General features: G+C 39.2%; 1 long non-coding RNA gene across 1 annotated transcript in view; it reads left to right on the top strand.

The window, feature by feature from the left end:
* The first annotated feature begins 509 nt into the window (after positions 1-509).
* The window catches only part of LOC108542631 (uncharacterized), a 46384-nt gene continuing 28786 nt past the window's right edge, over positions 510-18107 (top strand). The window contains exons 1-2 of the long non-coding RNA XR_001889317.1: positions 510-636; positions 2184-2316. This is a non-coding gene — a long non-coding RNA (uncharacterized LOC108542631). The remainder of the gene's footprint in view (positions 637-2183; positions 2317-18107) is intronic.

The following is an 18107-nucleotide window of genomic DNA, read 5'->3' as shown; positions in this document are numbered from 1 at the left end:
AAAAAAAAAAAAATACTATAACAACAACTGTATGGGCAAAAGGTATTGTTAACTGTACATTTTCTATCAGTTCTAGAGCAGGATGTTTAAAATACCCTAACACAGCCATATTTAACACTTAGCTTTTGAAAATTTGAGAGAACTTTAGATTTTTGATGAATGAGGGATGTTAGTCACATACATTTTTGAATTATTTATGCAATGCTTAGGAAAATGTATAATCAAAGTTGCATCAAAGTAAGTTTAATTAAATTTTTATTATCTGTAAAGCTACTGCATACACAACTAGAACTTTACTAATTATTAAAACCAAATATATACAAAGTCATAGCTTAGGGAGGAAGAATTGGCAAATAGAGTACTAACTAGTAATTCAACTGAATATTTAAATATATAAAGGGATATATAATTTTGTTTTTGATATTATAAATATAAAGACTTAGAGTGCTGGAAAAGCTCTACTATGAATCTTGCCTCACTAAGCTCTCTTATATCCTGGAAAGGACTTATATTTATTCCACAGCTAGATTCCGTAATCAACCCCATTGGTAGCTAACATGTATTGAGTGTGCCACACATCCTCACATAAATGATTGAATACAATCCCGTCATCTCCGTCTCATCTTCTTTTTAAAGGTGAGTGCATGGAGCTTCAGGTTCCCTAGCTTATCTAAGTTCAGCCAACCAGCAAATTCAAATCCAGGACTCTTTTTTTCTTCTGGAAGGTTTTGTTTTGTTCGCTGTTTTCCAAGCTGCCTTCACATCAGAACTACATGAGATATTTAGATACATAATTTTGACATGAAATGTGTTTTGCTTTCTTCATTTTGTTTTCAGGGAATAAGTTGTAGTTAATAATACATTTTATATATCTATGTTATGAGATCTTTAGAAGAATTTTGATGTGAATTAGTAAATCAGCAAAATAGTTGCTAAATTTATATTTCCTCCATTGAACAAGGTTAAATTCTAATTCATTTAGAATTGTTTTCATGTTCTGATGAATAATCAAATGGCCCATTGTTTAAGACCACCTTTTTACTTTTAATTCTCAGCAGAGAAATAATCACTAAAATTAGTGTTTAAAATATAGAACTAGGAAACATACTTAAATAACTATCCAAAGCCTATAGTTACCATGATACCCTGGGAACTTAGAAATAGTTTAAGTTTCAGGCACGGTAACACGCAAAAAAAATTCAATCATGAAGGAAGTTATCTTGACTAGCACACACACACACACACACACACACACAGCCCTGTGTGTGTCAGCAATTGATTTCATAGATAATTTCCTGTCCACTGATGACTGCCCCCAAATCTTTCTTTAATTGCAAGGGAAAACTGAGAGCACTTAATAATATAGCTTAATTAGCTGTGTTTCTCATATTTACACCAATAATATTCTGATATACTTGTTTTGATAAGATTAGCAAACAAGCAAAGCTAGAACAAGGCACTGTATTGTTTGAGAAGATCTGTGATACATTTTAGCTTCACTGTTCCATAAAGATTCTTTTTTCTCAGTAGGACTCACTTGAGATAGTAGTCTAATATAAAAAAGAATATAATATTCATAACTTTTTTTTTGCTAACAAACTTAGATTTATGAGAGACAAACATCAGAGATATCAAAATTTCATGTCAGAGTTGAGAACAGAAATAAGCCGAATTCAACTGTTTGTTTTCTGAAGCCCTGCTGAATACATTGTCTGGATTGTACCACAGAAGGCTGAAAGCAAAACACGGGAGGGTCTATCAAACAATCCCTGACTCTGTTTATAACAACTGAAGCTGTGCCTTTCATATCAGAGTCCCATCAGAAAGGGGAGGGGGAAGGAAGAGATAAGCTCATCAGTGAAATAGTATCCTTTAACAACAACCAGTCACTTCCTGCAATCAAAACCATGCTAGCATGTGGCTTGTTCAAATAAAAATTACTGGACTGGAGCCAAACAAGGAAAAAGTAATTGATAATGTGGTTTTTCAGAAACCATCCATCCATCAAATGTGTCAGTCCTTCATAATACTTTATTTCCCTTCTGAACAAAGATCTTTAAAATTCATTGTGTGCACTTAAAAACAAAGTGTCCTTGTGCTGGTTTATAAAGATTCTCTTTTAGTTTGGGTTTGTTTTGTTATTTGATTACATTCCCTCCCATCCTGCATTTTTTTTCTCCCAGATAGTTGCTGGAAATTTCTGCCATTCTTAAACAAAGCATCTTTGTGCTGTATCAGCTTGCATTTTCCTTGGATTGTGTTTGGATGATGCCTTTTCACTGACTTCAGCACTGGAGTATTGTAGCCATAGCCTTAGTAAGTAGACTGTAACAAACAGATTCACTAGCCCTTTTTGTATTTTGCATCCTATTAATCGCTGGTGAGAAACACTTCTTGGAGTAAGGCACAGGACCTATTACAAATAGAAGGAAAAACGGATGAGGAAATATTGGATCATACTTGAAACTAGAGAAAGCCATTGATAGTCATCATAAAAAGAAATGTCCCCTTTCTAGTAATTCCTCCAATACATATGACAATCTTATAACTAAAACTTTTTATTTATTATGGAATTCTAAAGATCAGTTTGCAAAACTGATAGTATGTTAGCTCACTAGCAGTTTCCAAAAGCAACATCTATAAAGTAAATTTCAGCAACATTCATTCATTTCTCCTCTTTATGACTTCCATATTAAAGCTGGGCTTACTAGAGATTTGATGCTACACACACACACACACACACACACACACACACACATTTTGCCCAGATATGGGCAAGATCACACCTCAAAATGCATAAAGAGATAATAGCTTCCCAAAAAATATATTTTAAATTATAGTTCTATGATTAAAACACTGAAAATATGAAAAATAATGAAGCTTTGGTGAAGAAAAAATCCCATGTGATTGTGAAAGTGTTTTCACTTCTTTCAGCTACCTATTTTATAAGTCAACAAAATCCTATTATAATTTCTTTTGAATACTTCTAGTACTATCAACTATTGACCTGACAAATACTTTAGAATTGTATTTAGATTTCGTCCTCAGTGTCTTGGCACATGCTACCTAGGAACCAGACCCTTAGGAGATAGTTTTTCCCTGGGCAGGCAGCTAAATACTGGCCAGAGAAGTCACTCCTGTTACCTCACCAGGCATCTCAGTAAAGTTTCTTTTTAAAGAATGCCAGGAAGAAAAGTTTCAGTAATGGCACAAAACCTCTATATTACAAGTACTGCTCCTGAAATTTCTCTTTTGGCCTGCCCCAAATTAATACTAAAAAAGTTACATTCATACCACGATAATAATAACAATTTTTTATGTGTACCTTTTTTTGCCTATGAAATGTTACTACTAGAATACCAAAAAGAAACAAGTGTGCACTCTTCATCCAAAGATTGCAACGCAAAGAAATACAAAGTATATAAGGCTTCAGGGTTATTTTTGGTGGGACAGATATTATTCATTTGGAAATAGCAGATATGTCAACTACTAAGTCAGCATTCCTGGTGAGTTCCTTGAAAACAAGACCTAATTTAGCTGTTTTTGTGTGAGAAATTACAAGAAAGTCACTGATACAAATTCTATTTTCAAAGGTACTCACAAAAAAGAACTTGAAGAACAAATATAAATATTTTCATCCTTTGTTTTTCAGCTAGAATTTGCTGTATGTCAAATTTCCCTATTGTTTCACCCTAGGTCTTGTGAGAAGATAAAAATGAAACAGAATAACTGTTTTGTAATATTTTAATGTGCTTTGACTTTTTGTTTTGTATTTTCTTAAACTGAACTTCTCCCTATTCTTCCAGAGACATCTAAAAAACATGCCTCAGAGAATTTTAGGATTGTTAAAGAAATGGTTCAAAATGAAAAAAAAAGAACTAATATTCAATTTCTGCTATTCAAAAGGGAATTATGTCACAAGTCAATGTAGTCTTGAAAGCCAGGCTTTGTCAAAACAGAAAGAACTTTCCAGAATAATCATATCATGACATCAAGAGTTAGGCATGAGTCTGGGAGTGGTGGCTCATGCCTGTGATCCCAGCACTTTGGGAGGCTGAGGCGGGTAGATCACCTTAGGTCAGAAGTTCGAGACCAGCCTGGCCAACATAGTGAAACCCCGTCTCCTACTAAAAATACAAAAAATTAGCCAGGTGTGGGGGTGGGTGCCTGTGATCCCAGCTACTCTGGAGGTTGAGATAGAAGAATCACTTGAACCCAGGAGGCAGAGGTTACAGTGAGCCCAGGTCGCACCATTGTACTCCAGCCTAGGCAACAAAAGCGAAACTCCATCTCAAAAAAAAAAAAAAAAAAAAAATAGAGCCAGGCATGGGTGACTAGATAATGATTTCTTCCATGGAGAGGAAAAGCTAGGCAGTGAAACTTGCTACCCTGAGATAGCAGGAAGATATAATAACAGAAAGTGAAAAACCCCAGACTTATTCCTCTTGGTCTGAGGGTTGTGGGAGGAGAGGAAGGTTAGTAGTGGTTAGGCTACCATCTTTTCTCTTGGGGCCAATGTTCCTTGGTTAGAAATGTATATCAAACACATAAATCATTTCACTGATTTAATAAATATCTTTTCATGCTTTTCCATATCTACAATCAGGATGTGTCACAGCTTTCTGGACATTATTATTAGTTTATTATTATGTTATATTATTATTAGTAGGAGTAGTATATAGAACAATGGTACATCGTAACACCAATGGCATCTTAGAGTCAACGAAATGTGTTAGGTTGAGGAGAAAGGGGAAGAGAGCGGCATCTGTGCTCCTTTCCACCTAGGACTCTGTCCTCACAGACTGCTGTCAGCAGCCAGGAAGGCCATATGAAAGTAAACCCACATGTCGCCCAAGGTGAGGTAGAAAGTGGACCTCTTGCACCATTATCTGCTTCTCCATAGCACGAATGAGCTCTAGAATATCCAAGGAGGATCTGGAAAGCTCAAGGAGAGTTGAGTAAGAACCTTCTAGGAGAAGGTTCTGCCTTGCAGAGTGGCTGGGCCTGGATCTACTGGGAGTCCTGCACCAGCAAGGGCAAACATAGGACTAAGTCACCAGTGAGGTGACCAGCTCTAGATCAAGCTAAAAAAGAAAACTGGTCATGACCTACACTAGTCCCAGGCTCTAGGACCAGGTCCCAACAGAACCTCCTAGAAGGAGAACCACCTTCTGTGGTCATTAGTTTCCCAGCTCAGGGGTCTTCTGCAGTAGACCTCACGAGAATCCAGGGTGGACTCTGCTGTTCTGAGGACCTGTCTCCCCACTGCTACACAGAGTCACCCAAGCCCCACCTCTTCAAATGGACGCAGGGGCTGTCTTGGGGAAGAACAGGGAGCAAACTCACAAATCTGAAAGACTGTGCATTTCTTTCAAGATAGGCTGAGTGTTAGGTAGAAAAACTGCCAAAATTAATGAAGAAGATGAAATTTCCTGGGGTGTTAAAATACATTTAGTTGTTTCTTTTTTTCTTGCTGCCCAGTTAGGTGTTTATCAACTAATAGAAAAATGAAAGGAACTGTAGTTTCTATCAATATCTGATTGGTAATGTAAGTGAATGTGTAATGAAGATACTGCCCTCAAGTAATGAAGTAATGAAGACACTGCCCTTGAGAAGTCTAGAATCTAGAATGACAATATGAGAACATACATAAATATAAGTTACCTTTAACATAAATGTCCATGAGAGATAGACCAACTATCTATGTCCATGAGAGACAGACCAATTATGCATAAATTAGCAAATTGTGATTCTATGATCTGTATTGTAATATTAATGGTGTTTAATTGGAACTAAAGGATACTGTCATGAGGATGACTACTTGTGTAGTAGGAGTGTGCTAGGTGAACAGAGTAGATGTCGCCAAGTGGATGGACCATTGTGTCATAATGACATAAAGCACATTGGAACATCTCTTTTAATTCAAATGAATCCCCTCTTTATAAAGCTGGGCTTATTGACTAAAGACCATTATTATGTAAAGACTGAATGAGAGGAAGCCATAAAACATGCTCTTTCACCCCTTTTGTGTTTATAGCTACCCAGAAATGAACATCAATATTTAACTGTCTGGATAATTTTAGGCTTGTAAAAAACCAATTAGCTATGACTCGGTCCCAGTGTTTGGAGCCTTCGTGGAGCAGAGTATGGGAGTGTTTAGTTCTTGTGGTCAGAAGCAGAGAGCTTGGAGAAAGGTTAGAGTGGCAAGGGTCGTTGCTGGCTTAGTGGGGTCTCGTGGGATGTTATATCCTGAAGGGGCAGGCCGGGGCCAGGTTAGTATGCAGCAGCCCTTGTAAGGCAGTCAGAGAAGGATTCAGCAGGATTGTTGGCAGCACACAGAACCCTTGGCTGCAAGAGCTGCATCACTGAAAATACATCACAGACTTGAGCGTTTCATTCTAGGCAGTTTAGGACTACCCCTGCCTTCAGGTAGAAACCTCCAGGCTTATAAAACCTTGGTCAGCTACAGTAATTCTGATTCCTCTGAATAAATAAGTCCTCCTCTCCAATCAGAGCTTACATGTCTTTGTATGAAAATAAGCCCCCATCCTCAGACTTAACAGGTCTTCTGGAGGGACATCTATGTTTGGCCTGGGGGAGAGAGAGTGGAGTGTGGGGGCCTGGACTTATGCTAATTAGGAAGTTCTCCTGTTTCCTTGGTGGTCCAGAGTCCCATGGTCTCTGTCTTAGTCTGTTTTGTGTTGCTATAAAGGAATACCCAAGACGGTTATCTATGAAGAAAAGGAGTCATGTCGTTCATGGTTTTGCTGGCTGAATAGTTCAAGGGCATGGCCCTGGCTTCCGACGAGGTCTTTCATGCTATGTCACAATGTGGCAGAGAAGGTCAAAGGGGAAGTAGATACATGGGAAGAGGGGGATACCTGAGGGGCATCCCGGTTTTACAACAGTCCTCTCTCTTGAGAACTAATCCAGTCTCCCAAGAGTGAGAACTCACGTGCTACAGCAAGAATAGCACCAAGCCTGTTATGATGGATCCACCCCAACCCATTCACCTCTTAGCAGGTGCCACCTCCCAAAACCACTACTTTGGGGATTAAACTTAAACACGAGTTTTGGTGGAGACAAACCATATCCAAGTCATAATAGTCTCTGATGCTCAGAGGGCCAGACTTATTGTCTAATTTTTATTAATTCGTTTTTCTCTCAGATATAATTAGTTGTCTACCCAATATCTATTTATCCATATCTTCCTTACTTATGGAATCTCATATCTATTTGTGGCAAGAGAGGAACCAGCCCCAGGCAAGACAAGTGATTTCCCAAGCTTCACAGGAGCTTCAGGTCATCAAAGAGGAATAAGTAAAAGTTTTCTGGGTGATGGTTTCTGGGAAAGAATTTACCTCTCTCATCAGAGGACAGACTCAGCTGGCCTGGCCTTACCTGCCTTAAACTCAGACACATTGTCTGGACCTGCACTGGGGTCCCCATGTGGCTAATTAGAGCACAGAGACCAGAGGCCAGTTATGGTCCATACTTGCATTTATTCAGCAATTACTTATTGAGCACCCACTGCATTTCAGGCCCAGTGTACACAATACAGACACAGAGTTCATGTTATTACTCCTATCTGTGATTGCATTCCTGAAGGCTTCTGATTGTAACAGAAATCACTGCTGGTTTAAGCAATCAATACATTAAAATATAAATACAAGAAGGAAGGGGGGATTCACAGAAGATACTGGATATGAAGTGTTTCACTGTGAGACTGAAAAAATGTGGTTTGAGAAACAGATGGAAGACAAGGAGGCCAGGCACCAGGAAGCACAGCATGCTTACTCCCAGGAATGGTCAGGTTAGAATCAGACCACCACCACCACTGCAACCTTCAAGCAAGGCTGTGACCACACGTGCTGCTGCTGCTGCTGACTTTTGCCCATATTCAAGAGCCAGTATCTTTGGAGACAGCATCAGATTCTGCTGAGCTTTCTCACATGTCTAGACACTAGTGATTTCAGAAAATGAATGGAAACTTTCCTTTTCAGAAAAGGAAAATGATGCCTCCACTGTTGCCCTATTTTTTTGTGGGTGGGGATGATGAGACCACCATTATGCCAAGGCCACAGTGTTGTGCCAAACAGTTGTAGACTCCAAAGGGATGTTACCAGGTTCAAGAGGTCAAAGAAGAGACCCAGAGCCAGCAAACAAGACATGGAGTTTTACTGGGGGGCTTACATGCATGGGAGAGTCCAGTGGTGATGGGCTGGACAGGAGAACCACAACCACTTGCAAAAGGCATGCAGTTTATACAGCATTTTCACTTAACATCCTCTCCTCTTCCAACCTCCACTTGGCAACCTTTATTTAAACCGAAACAAAAGGCCTCAATCCCCTGTATGGCCTGCATTCTATAGGACAGGGCTCAGATGTTCCTCACAGATAAAGAATGGATCTCTAGGTTGACTACTCCCAGATTCCTTAGCTTGGGACTCTGAACACACATTTCAGGTGCTTCTCCCATACAAGGTCCTTCTCAGGGGATGCTCAAGTCAAGTTACCACTGTCAGGTGCGTCTACCATAGGCACACTCACAGTTGAAGGCAACCCCAAAGGAGATTGGAGCAACCTCAAGGGACATTGGGAGATCATTCCCCTAAAGGAAGAAGGATCAATGATAAGGAACCAAGTAATTTTTTTAAAAGTCCATGACGGCAAAAATTATTTACATAGAGTACTAGAGTTTTCAAGGTGGAAAGCAATAAAAATAACTTTTGTACAGTATTTTAACATTTTCAAAGTGCATTTGGTCTTCACAGGACTGAGATGCAGGCAAAGCAAGTATTATATCTGAGCCTCAAATACTCAGGATCATTTTTATAGGATATAAAGTGTTCAGTTATTGCCTGACTTTTATTTAAGAGGAAAAGATGTGTAACTTAAGTATGCAACAGTTTCAACTGGGGATGTCTTGTAACTTTTGGAGTACAAGCAAAATCTTCTGTGGACAATATTTATATAAACAAGTGAACTAGTCTTCTGAAAAGTGAAGGTATTCTACTGAGAAGTTAAGGTGATTAGTTTTCATATTAGACTCTTCCCAAGTTTTATCTCAAATGCTTATCAAATTACGAAATTCTTATTTTTAAAAGAAAAATCCATGTAACAAATGTGATCTTAAGCTTAATCGGTATAAAATAAGGGTGGCAAAACATGACATATATCTCATTACTCTCCTATCTCTTGACCTTGGCAGACATAACTAATTAATCACGGCATTCTTTCCCACAGAATCCAGACGGCCTCAGATTCCCTCTCAATACAGTACTGTACGCAGCCCCTACCAATCAATCAGAGCTGGCAATTCCAGAGCAGTGTTTAATACAAAGTAGTAGTTGTTAGGGATTTGTTTTGTTTGTTGAGAATGTTGATGTTCTGGGTAGAGCACCCTTCTTCTGGAAACAATCTTCTAAGTTTATGGCTCAAATCCTGGCAGATTTGATACTATTGGTTAAACTGTCGTCTATGGTTTCTTGGAGTTCAAACCACATGTCCATCAAGGCTGAAGTTTTAAAGAATGTGGTAGAAAAATATCATGATAGTGAAATGTAGGGACTTCCTGTTAGGGCATTCAGTATGGTGCTGCAAGAGGAAGCCACACTTTGACCTTGCTGAATGCAGACTGGCAGGGGAGAGAAATAGCTTTGTTAAGCAAATCAATTTCTGTCCTTCAGGAGCAGTCTCATATTGCTGAATGTCTGGTATTCATGTGCCGGCAAATTGTAAAGGTCCATTTTTCAGCTCAAGCTGAAGTGGAATACTGGGAAAATCTGGGCAAATTAGGAAGTCTGATCTCCAAGCCCTCCCAAGCATTAACCTGGGGTTTAAAGAAAGGTTCATTTTGCCTTCCTTCTCTATCCATCCTCCTAACCACAAGACAGAGGCAGAGATCTGATTCTTTAAACTCCTAAGCAGATACAAGCTAGGAGAAAAAAGTGAGTATGATGTTTAGTTCAAATATCAGGCCAGACCACATTCCTGGTGCTGGTGACTCGGTGGCTGTGATGTTGCAGAGGAAATCCCAAACCTGAATACCAGAGTCAGTGATTGCTTAAGCCCCAAGGAAATCCTTAGACCTTTGGGATTTCCTGCACCAATTGTAGATGAACTGGATGGATGAATTTTCCAAACTTTCCAAAGTCTCTTTCCCTTCCCTTGGGGTTGTTGCAGGAAAAAAAAAAAAAAATGAAGAGGAGAATCACCCAGCTGGCAGAACCTCAGCTTGGCCACTTGAAGAACTCAATATATTGCCAGGGCAACAATTCAACACATAGATGCCAGTGAGACCCACTAAAACTATCATTTATCTTATTATCCTTTTCCAGCAGGATAATTTTTGTGTTTTTTTCTGTGAAGCTGGAATAATCTTCCTACCAAGGCCATGCACACAGTGCCTAGTGGTGACTCCCAAAGGAAATCAGAGCCCTTGGGGGCAAGGATCAATAGCATGGATCAATGCCAGGTAGCATATGCCCTCTCATGTAGCTCTTGTTTTCCCCATGTCTAAGTGGGATGTTTTCATTGGTGTTATCCTAATTTTCTGCCATCATTAAATATTAGTGTCAGAGTAGTCACATTTGTACCTAATGAAATGGAAGAGACATAACCCCATGATACTGGACATTAAGCAATTGGCATTTAGGTGGGCTGCTTATATCTGTGGTTATATGTAGGATTATTGTATTTTGTAAACTGGTGGCTATATTGGTTATCAATTTCCACAAAAATTCTGCTAACATGCAGCCACAAAATTTAGTAGCCTAAAACAACAACCATTTGTTTAGCTCATGAGTTTGTGGCTTGGTTGGGTAGTTCTTCTAGTCTTGGCTAGGCTTGGCTGATCTTGGCTTACTCATGCATCTGTGACTCAGCTGGTGGTTTGGCTGATGATTGGCTGGTCTAGAATGGACTCACCTAAAACAGTCTGGCTCTGCATAGAGGGTCTTCCCTTCATCAGATTAGCCTGGGCCTGTTCTATTGTTGGTGGCAGGGCTTTAAAAGAGTAGAAGTACATAGGGCTCCTTGAAGTCTAGGCTCAGAACTAGCCCCCTCCCACTTCTGTCTCATTTTATTGGCCACAGCAAGTCACAAGGCCAGTGCAGATTCAAGGAAAGAGGGAAATAGACTCCACCTCTTAATGGAAGTTGCTGCAATCACCCACAGAGGCATGTGGGAAATTATTTAAATGTTAAGAAGAGAGTACTGAGAGAGCCAGGTGGCCATGAAATGGACAGTGGTGGAGATTTATCTCTAAGATCAGCCCAACACTCTTTTCCAAGCAGCACTCAGCTTGTCTACTCTAAGAAAGGCTTATTTTAACTACAAGACTTACTTGAATGGAAGCTGACAACTTCCCGTAGACTCTGCTTCCTTGGCCATGGTGATTGCCAGAGATAGGCACTTGAATCAAAACTAGGTTAATCAGAGTACCCCATATGTTGCTTTAATGCTTGGTCTAGGAGTTGACAAGGCCTAATTCAAGCCACTCAAAATGCTTCTATAGGTGGGACAGGTGAGAATATATAAATCCAAGGACTGATATCAGCCACGGAAGCACAGGCAAAATAAGCCTGTGGCAATGAAATTGACATCCAAAGAGAAGCAGTCCCTGGACAGGAGGAGAATAGAACCTGGGGGGCATTCTCTTCCTGGTACAGTTATCCCTGAACCCTGTCACACCCATCCTTTCTATGAGCTGGTTTTGGAAGGCAACTCTTTCTCTCTTAAAAAAAAAATAACTGAAGCTGGGAGCTGGTTCATTGTAACCAAAGTAGTCTGATACAGGTGTAATCTGGGAAATAGACCTTCTGTTTCAAAACTTCCTCTCAACGTGTTTGCAATTCTCTCTATAGCAATTGATCATTTGGGTTAGGAAGGTGTATGAGTAGGAAGGAGCCACACATTTTGACACCTCCATATATGGTCTGAAAAGCCTTCTGACTCAGACCTTGCAAATCTGTTGTCACCTTTCAACACTCAGCTCATCCACATTTTGAAGTTTTTTTCTCTCCCTTTTCTGCCACCTCTAAATTAGTGGACTTTTCCTCTTGTGCTCCTAAAATATTTTTGACACATTTCTAGGGTACAACTCATATATGATATTATATGCTCACAACTCTATATGCATCTCCCTAGTTAAATTGTGATTCATTCCTTTGGGCTAGACATAAAAAAAAATCTTGTTTACTTTTGTATTCTTGGAGCATAGCATTGCACTGTTTTTAACAAAAACACAAGTATTCTAAAGGTAGTCTATTAAAACTTTAAGCCATTAATACCTTAGCTTCAATTCATTGATAAACATTATTTAAGAACATACTCATACAACCATCAGTGGTTCTAAATCTTGGCTGCACAGTGAAATCACCTGGGGAGCTTTTTAAACAAATTTATGCTTGAGCCTCACCCCAGACCAATTAAATCAAAACTTCTGGGATTGGGGCCTAGACATCAATATTTTTAATAGATTTTCAAATGGTTCAAATATGCAGCCAAGATTAAGAACTACTGCAATATATGTGGTTTCTGTCCGTTACGAAGAACTAGAGCTGAAGAAAAGATTCCATCTAGTTGGGAGGAAAGCTTCAGGAAAGTGGTGACTTTTGAATTAAATCTTAATGGGTGGGTAGAATTTCAGTAGGGGAACATAAGGGGAGAAAACAAATGTATAACAATGGGAGAAGCAGCTATGCATAGAAAATGGGATGTTCAGGTAAGCTACAGTGTAGGGGTGTCCTGAGAAATAGCATTTACTGAGTATCTACTCTGTGCTAAGCATTTTACACACATTTCTGAATTAATCATCATCATTACTTTCTGAAAAAATAACTATTTTGTGGATGAAAACACTGAGGCACAGGTAATTTAAAAACTTGCTTAAGGTTTTACAAATAGCTGGTGGTGGATCTGGGACTTAAGCCCAAGTCTAGGCTGGTCTCCAAACCAATGCATGGAGCTGGAAGGTGGGTTGCACCTGTTGGCAGCTACCTTGGTTTCCTGCCTCTGTCTTCTCCAACAGAAGCTATCAAAGGCTCATAGGAGCAGGCTCAGGACCATCTGACTTCTTGAGTAAATATCAACAGGGTTAGTGCATTTGGCTGTGGCCTGAATTCCCCCTGCAGGTGGGGCTTCGTATGGGTTGCTCTCCAGAGTGAGCTGTGGTGGCCCAACCACATGGCTGGCTGCCTGCCTGCCTCCACCCAGGTTCAAGCACCGAAGGACCAAGGGAAACTTACATCTCCCTTGAACTGCAGGATCCCGACTCCTTTTGATGACCCAGATTTCCCAGAATTATGTCTCTGAAATATTTGTTCTGTGTCTCCAATCTTCCATATTTATTTTACTCCTGATTTTAGAAATGACCACGGGGCACTATTCCCAGACACCACAAATGCCCTCTTCCAAGGAGGCCACAGCACCCTGACCACTTCCCATCCAAGTCCTATTTTTTCTCCCTTCCAACTGGCCTCATGCTGCTAAGCCACATGCCTGAGCCAGCCAAGTTAAGGGAGAGGCCAGATTGTGCCTGTCAAGCTAAGCACTGAAGATTTATTGCTAAATGTTCTTTAACAGGACAGTGCTAGATCAAAAGGGAGATCAATAGGGAGATTTTTCTAGTGAGACTAACTGTAGTTCAGAAATATATTATTTAGAACTCTCTTACTGCATGTGACAGAAAACTCAATTCAAACTCATTTAAGCAAACAGAAGGAGGAATTGGCTGCTATGACTTGAAAGTTCAGTACTCATATCTTCAGGCAGGGTTTGATCCAGGGTCTCAAACAATGTTATCAGGAATCATTTACTTTCTCTGTCTTGCATTCATGGGCTTCCTTCTTGTGGGTGCTCTAAATCTCTGAGATTATTTCACTGTGAGCACTAGTCATCCCAGCAGAAAAGACCATTTTATTAGTGCACCTTCCCAGGATTCAGAATTAACTATGCTTGAATTAACTTGGGCTTCTGCCTATTTCTAAACCTATCAGTGTGCCCAAAGAGATGGAGTTTTGATGGTAGAGCAGGACTGGCTCATGTACCCACCTCTGAAAAAGCAATATAGCTAAGGAAATTCAAGGCTTAGGTAGCCTAAGCATGGATCACAAGATCCATCTCAAACCACACGTTCTGGCTGGGGCTAACTTCCCAAAGCAAATTTGAAGTACCATAACCTGGAAAAGAAGAAAATAATCATCAAAAAGGCAAAAACAACAGATGACCTCTACAGAAAGCTATTTTGGAAATCCAGGCCTTGCCCAGTAAAGTCTCTTCTAACATGTGGCAAAGACAAGGAATATAACAGGATTGTCTTCATCAGCCTATAATTCTCACATCTGTACCAGCACAGACTGGCGCATGACCACTAGACAAATCAGACCAGTGAGCAGCCAGTGAATTCTTTCTCATCTCTTCTGATAAATATGGTGCAGTCCAAGTTTTAGGAAATTTATAGCAACTTCTCAGCATTCATGTTAATAGATATCATGAATAATTGAATCCCACTGGTAAACTCAATCTGTCATTTTATATAAACATTTTACTTTTGTCACCCACCTTTTTGTCAAAGGTGTTAACAAGTCATTGAAAAACTTGTTGAATGGTTCCGTTTCTACATAGTATGGACTATCATCTGATAAACAGAAAAGTAGGCCCAGCAGTGTAGAGGTGGAGAAGCATCAAGCCTCAGTAATCTATAATTGGCTATTTATCTTTTGATATTCCAAAGTTGAGTAAGAATTATTATTTATTCCTTTATAATGTTTTTTAATGTCTTAAGCATTGATGTTAAGTAATATAGATAACCCCCAGGTTTAGTTGATTGGTATGTTTTACAAAAATCAGCTTGACATGTCAGCATAGCCGTTGCACACTGACAGATGCTATGTGGTCAGATGCACAGTTCCATCATACTTCTTAGAATTTCATTGAACAAAACTGACATGGGATAAATGTAAGGCCTCTGGCATACAAAACTATTAGAGCTTCATATGTAGAACTTTAATACAGATTCGACAAAATGATCCAACTTAGCTCCCAAGTGTTCACGACACTCATTTAAGAAAAGGAAGGATAGCTGTCAGTTCAGATGGAAAGTCACAGAGAACATTTGTGAATGGCAAGATCCAACAACTAATCAGCTTAGAACTTTCCAAGTCCTCCATCTTCCCTCAGTTCATGCCCTCTCTGTTGTCTTTTCTCTTGTTCTTTCTCCATCTTTGGCAGTTTTGTATATCATTTAATTAGCTAGTAAGGAAAAGTTTTAAAGGTCATCAATCAACTTTCTCAATGTTAAAATAAAAGATATACTGTTTTTGGAAAGGCAATAGACTGCTTAAAATTGAGGGCTCTGTAGTCCGACAGCCTCCAAAAACCCCAGTCATTTCTGGTGATATGATTTGAAGAAGTTAATGGACTTCCTTTAGCCTTAGTTTTTTACCTGTGTGTAAAATAGTACCTACAACAATAGTACCTACGTCCTAGGTACTTTAGCACATACAGTAAGCATTCAATAAGTGATAGCTGTCATCATCATCATCACCACCACCAACACTATCATCAATAATTTATACTTCTAGAAAAAAATCATTTTTTTGAGAAATTTAGAAGTCAAGAAAGTCTCCATGAGGGCATAGGATGATTTATTAATTATATATATGACATATAAAATCTGCTACAAGAAAATGTGATCAGGAGAGTTTTTTTTAACTTTAAGTAAAATAAGAACTTTACTTAGGTTCTGGGATACATGTGCAGAACATGCAGGTTTGTTACATAGGTATACATGTGCATGTATACATAGGTATACATGGTGGTTTGCTACACCTATCAACCCGTCATGCATTAGGTGTTTGTCCTAATCCTCTCCCTCCCCTTGGCCCCCATCCCCCAACAGGTCCCCGTGCATTATGTTCTCCTCCCTGTGTCCATGTGTTCTCATTGTTCAGCTCCCACTTATGAGTGAGAACATGCAGTGTTTGGTTTTCTGTTCCTGTGTTAGTTTGCTGAGAATGATGGCTTCCAGCTTCATCCATGTCCTTGCAAAGGACATGAACTCATCTCTTTTTCTGGCTGCATAGTATTCCATGGTATATATGTGCCATATTTTCTTTATCCAGTCTATCATTGGTGGGCATTTGGGTTGGTTCCAAGTCTTTACTATTGTAAATAGTGCTGCAGTAAACATACATGTGCATGTGTCTTTATAGTAGAATGATTTAGAATCCTTTGGGTATATATCCAGTAATGGGATTGCTGGTATTTCTGGTTCTAGATCCTTGAGGAATTGCCATACTATCTTCTACAATGATTGAGCTAATTTCCACTCCTACCAACAGTGTAAAAGCATTCCTATTTCCCCACAGCTTTGCCAGCATCTGTTGTTTCCTGACTTTTTAATAATCTCCATTCTAACTGGTATGAGATGGAATTTCATTGTGGTTTTGATTTGCATTTCTCTAATGACCAGTGATGATAAGCTTTTTTTCACATGTTTGTCGGCCTTATAAATGTCTTCTTTTGAAAAGTATCTGTTCATATCCTTCGCCTGCTTTTTGATGGGGTTGTTTGTTTTTTCTTGTAAATTTGTTTAAGCTCCTTGTAGATTCTGGATATTAGACTTTTGTCAGATGGGTGAATTGCAAAAATTTTCTTCCATTCTGCAGGAGAGATTTTTAAACACAGGTCTGATAACATTCTTCTTGTTTTAAGATCCATTAGCTCTTGTTAATGCAAAGGAATGTGCAGGATGTCTTGGAACATTTTATTTCAGTCAAGCAAACACAGCATGGGCACTCTTGCACAAAAGGAGAAATAAACATGTTTATGCAATGCTCCAGGTTTTCAGAAGTGCCTTTAGTCACATTTTTCTTCATTAGCATTAGCCTGAAGCCCTTAGCATGAGCCCTGTGTGAACCCATGTGTAAATGCACAGATCCCCTTCCTGCACAGAACCCGTTGTTCTGCTTATTGTCCACATGTCTCTCCAAAGCCACATGCCTCTTTTCTCTATCTCTGCCCCTGGAGGGCTGACTGGCAGCAACCAGCTACTTTGTTCTTTGGCTTCATTGGGATTTATGATTAGAATGCATCAGTACTGTGAGGTTGGGGTATCTACTCCTTAGGCTCATGCTGTCGGCATGCTGTCCGTTAGTTGCTTCCCTTCCTAAGGTAGCCTTTCCATTAAGGAATGCAACCCAGCTTCCATTGACTGCTCCATCCTTTTCCCTTTGATCCCAAGAGTGACAATAACTCCCTGTTTGTGAGCCCTGCACTGCCCCCATTCCCGGAATTGCCCAATTCCTTACTGATTTCCCTAAATCCTTGCCCACACATTTGTAAAGAGTCTATTAAACTCCCCTCAGCAGTTTACTTTGGGTGTGCTGTTTTCTGCTGGGTTTCTTATCTATTCCCTACATATAGCTTGGTCTTATACACTACAGACAGAAAATTGACAGAAAATTCTGATAGATAAATACTTCTTCCACTCCAACACATTAAAAAACACCAATGAAACAAAAAAGGTATTTTTCTAAGTCCTACTGCCATAATTAGTAACTGTTTTTCTACTTATTTTAAATAACATGCACCAATAGCAGAAACACAGTATTAACATAAATCTATGTGAAAGGGAAATTTACTCATGATTTTATGACCCCACACACTAAAGTTCTTTTATTTTATTTTTTTTGTTGTTGTATACTTATAGGAAAGATACATTTTCTTTTATTTTTTATTTAATGTTTTTTATTATTCCATTGAGTGCATATAGTGTACCTTTGACATTTTTCTTCTCATGTATCATGAAGGTTGTACATTATTTTTATTTAGGGATTGTTATGAAATTTTATATAGAGCCAAATATGTTTCTTTGGAAACAGGTTCAAAGAATTCATTATTGGATTCAGATCTCATAATTGGAAACAAATTCACACATATCATACTGTTTAATTAGTGCATGCCAAACTTTCTCCCTTTTTACTACTGTTGGAAGTAACTTCGTTGATATTATGTTTTTATGCTCCTGGAAGTGGATTTCCTTATAACCTTTCTACCTGATCTCACGCGCCTTTAGATTTTGTTGAAACAATTCTACTACA

The sequence above is a fragment of the Rhinopithecus bieti genome, unplaced genomic scaffold (genome assembly GCF_001698545.2).
Source record: "Rhinopithecus bieti isolate Rb0 unplaced genomic scaffold, ASM169854v2 scaffold_19708, whole genome shotgun sequence".
Classification (NCBI taxonomy): domain Eukaryota; kingdom Metazoa; phylum Chordata; class Mammalia; order Primates; family Cercopithecidae; genus Rhinopithecus; species Rhinopithecus bieti.
The sequence above is the reverse complement of the archived record's forward strand: the minus strand, read 5'-3'. Positions and strand labels throughout refer to the sequence as shown.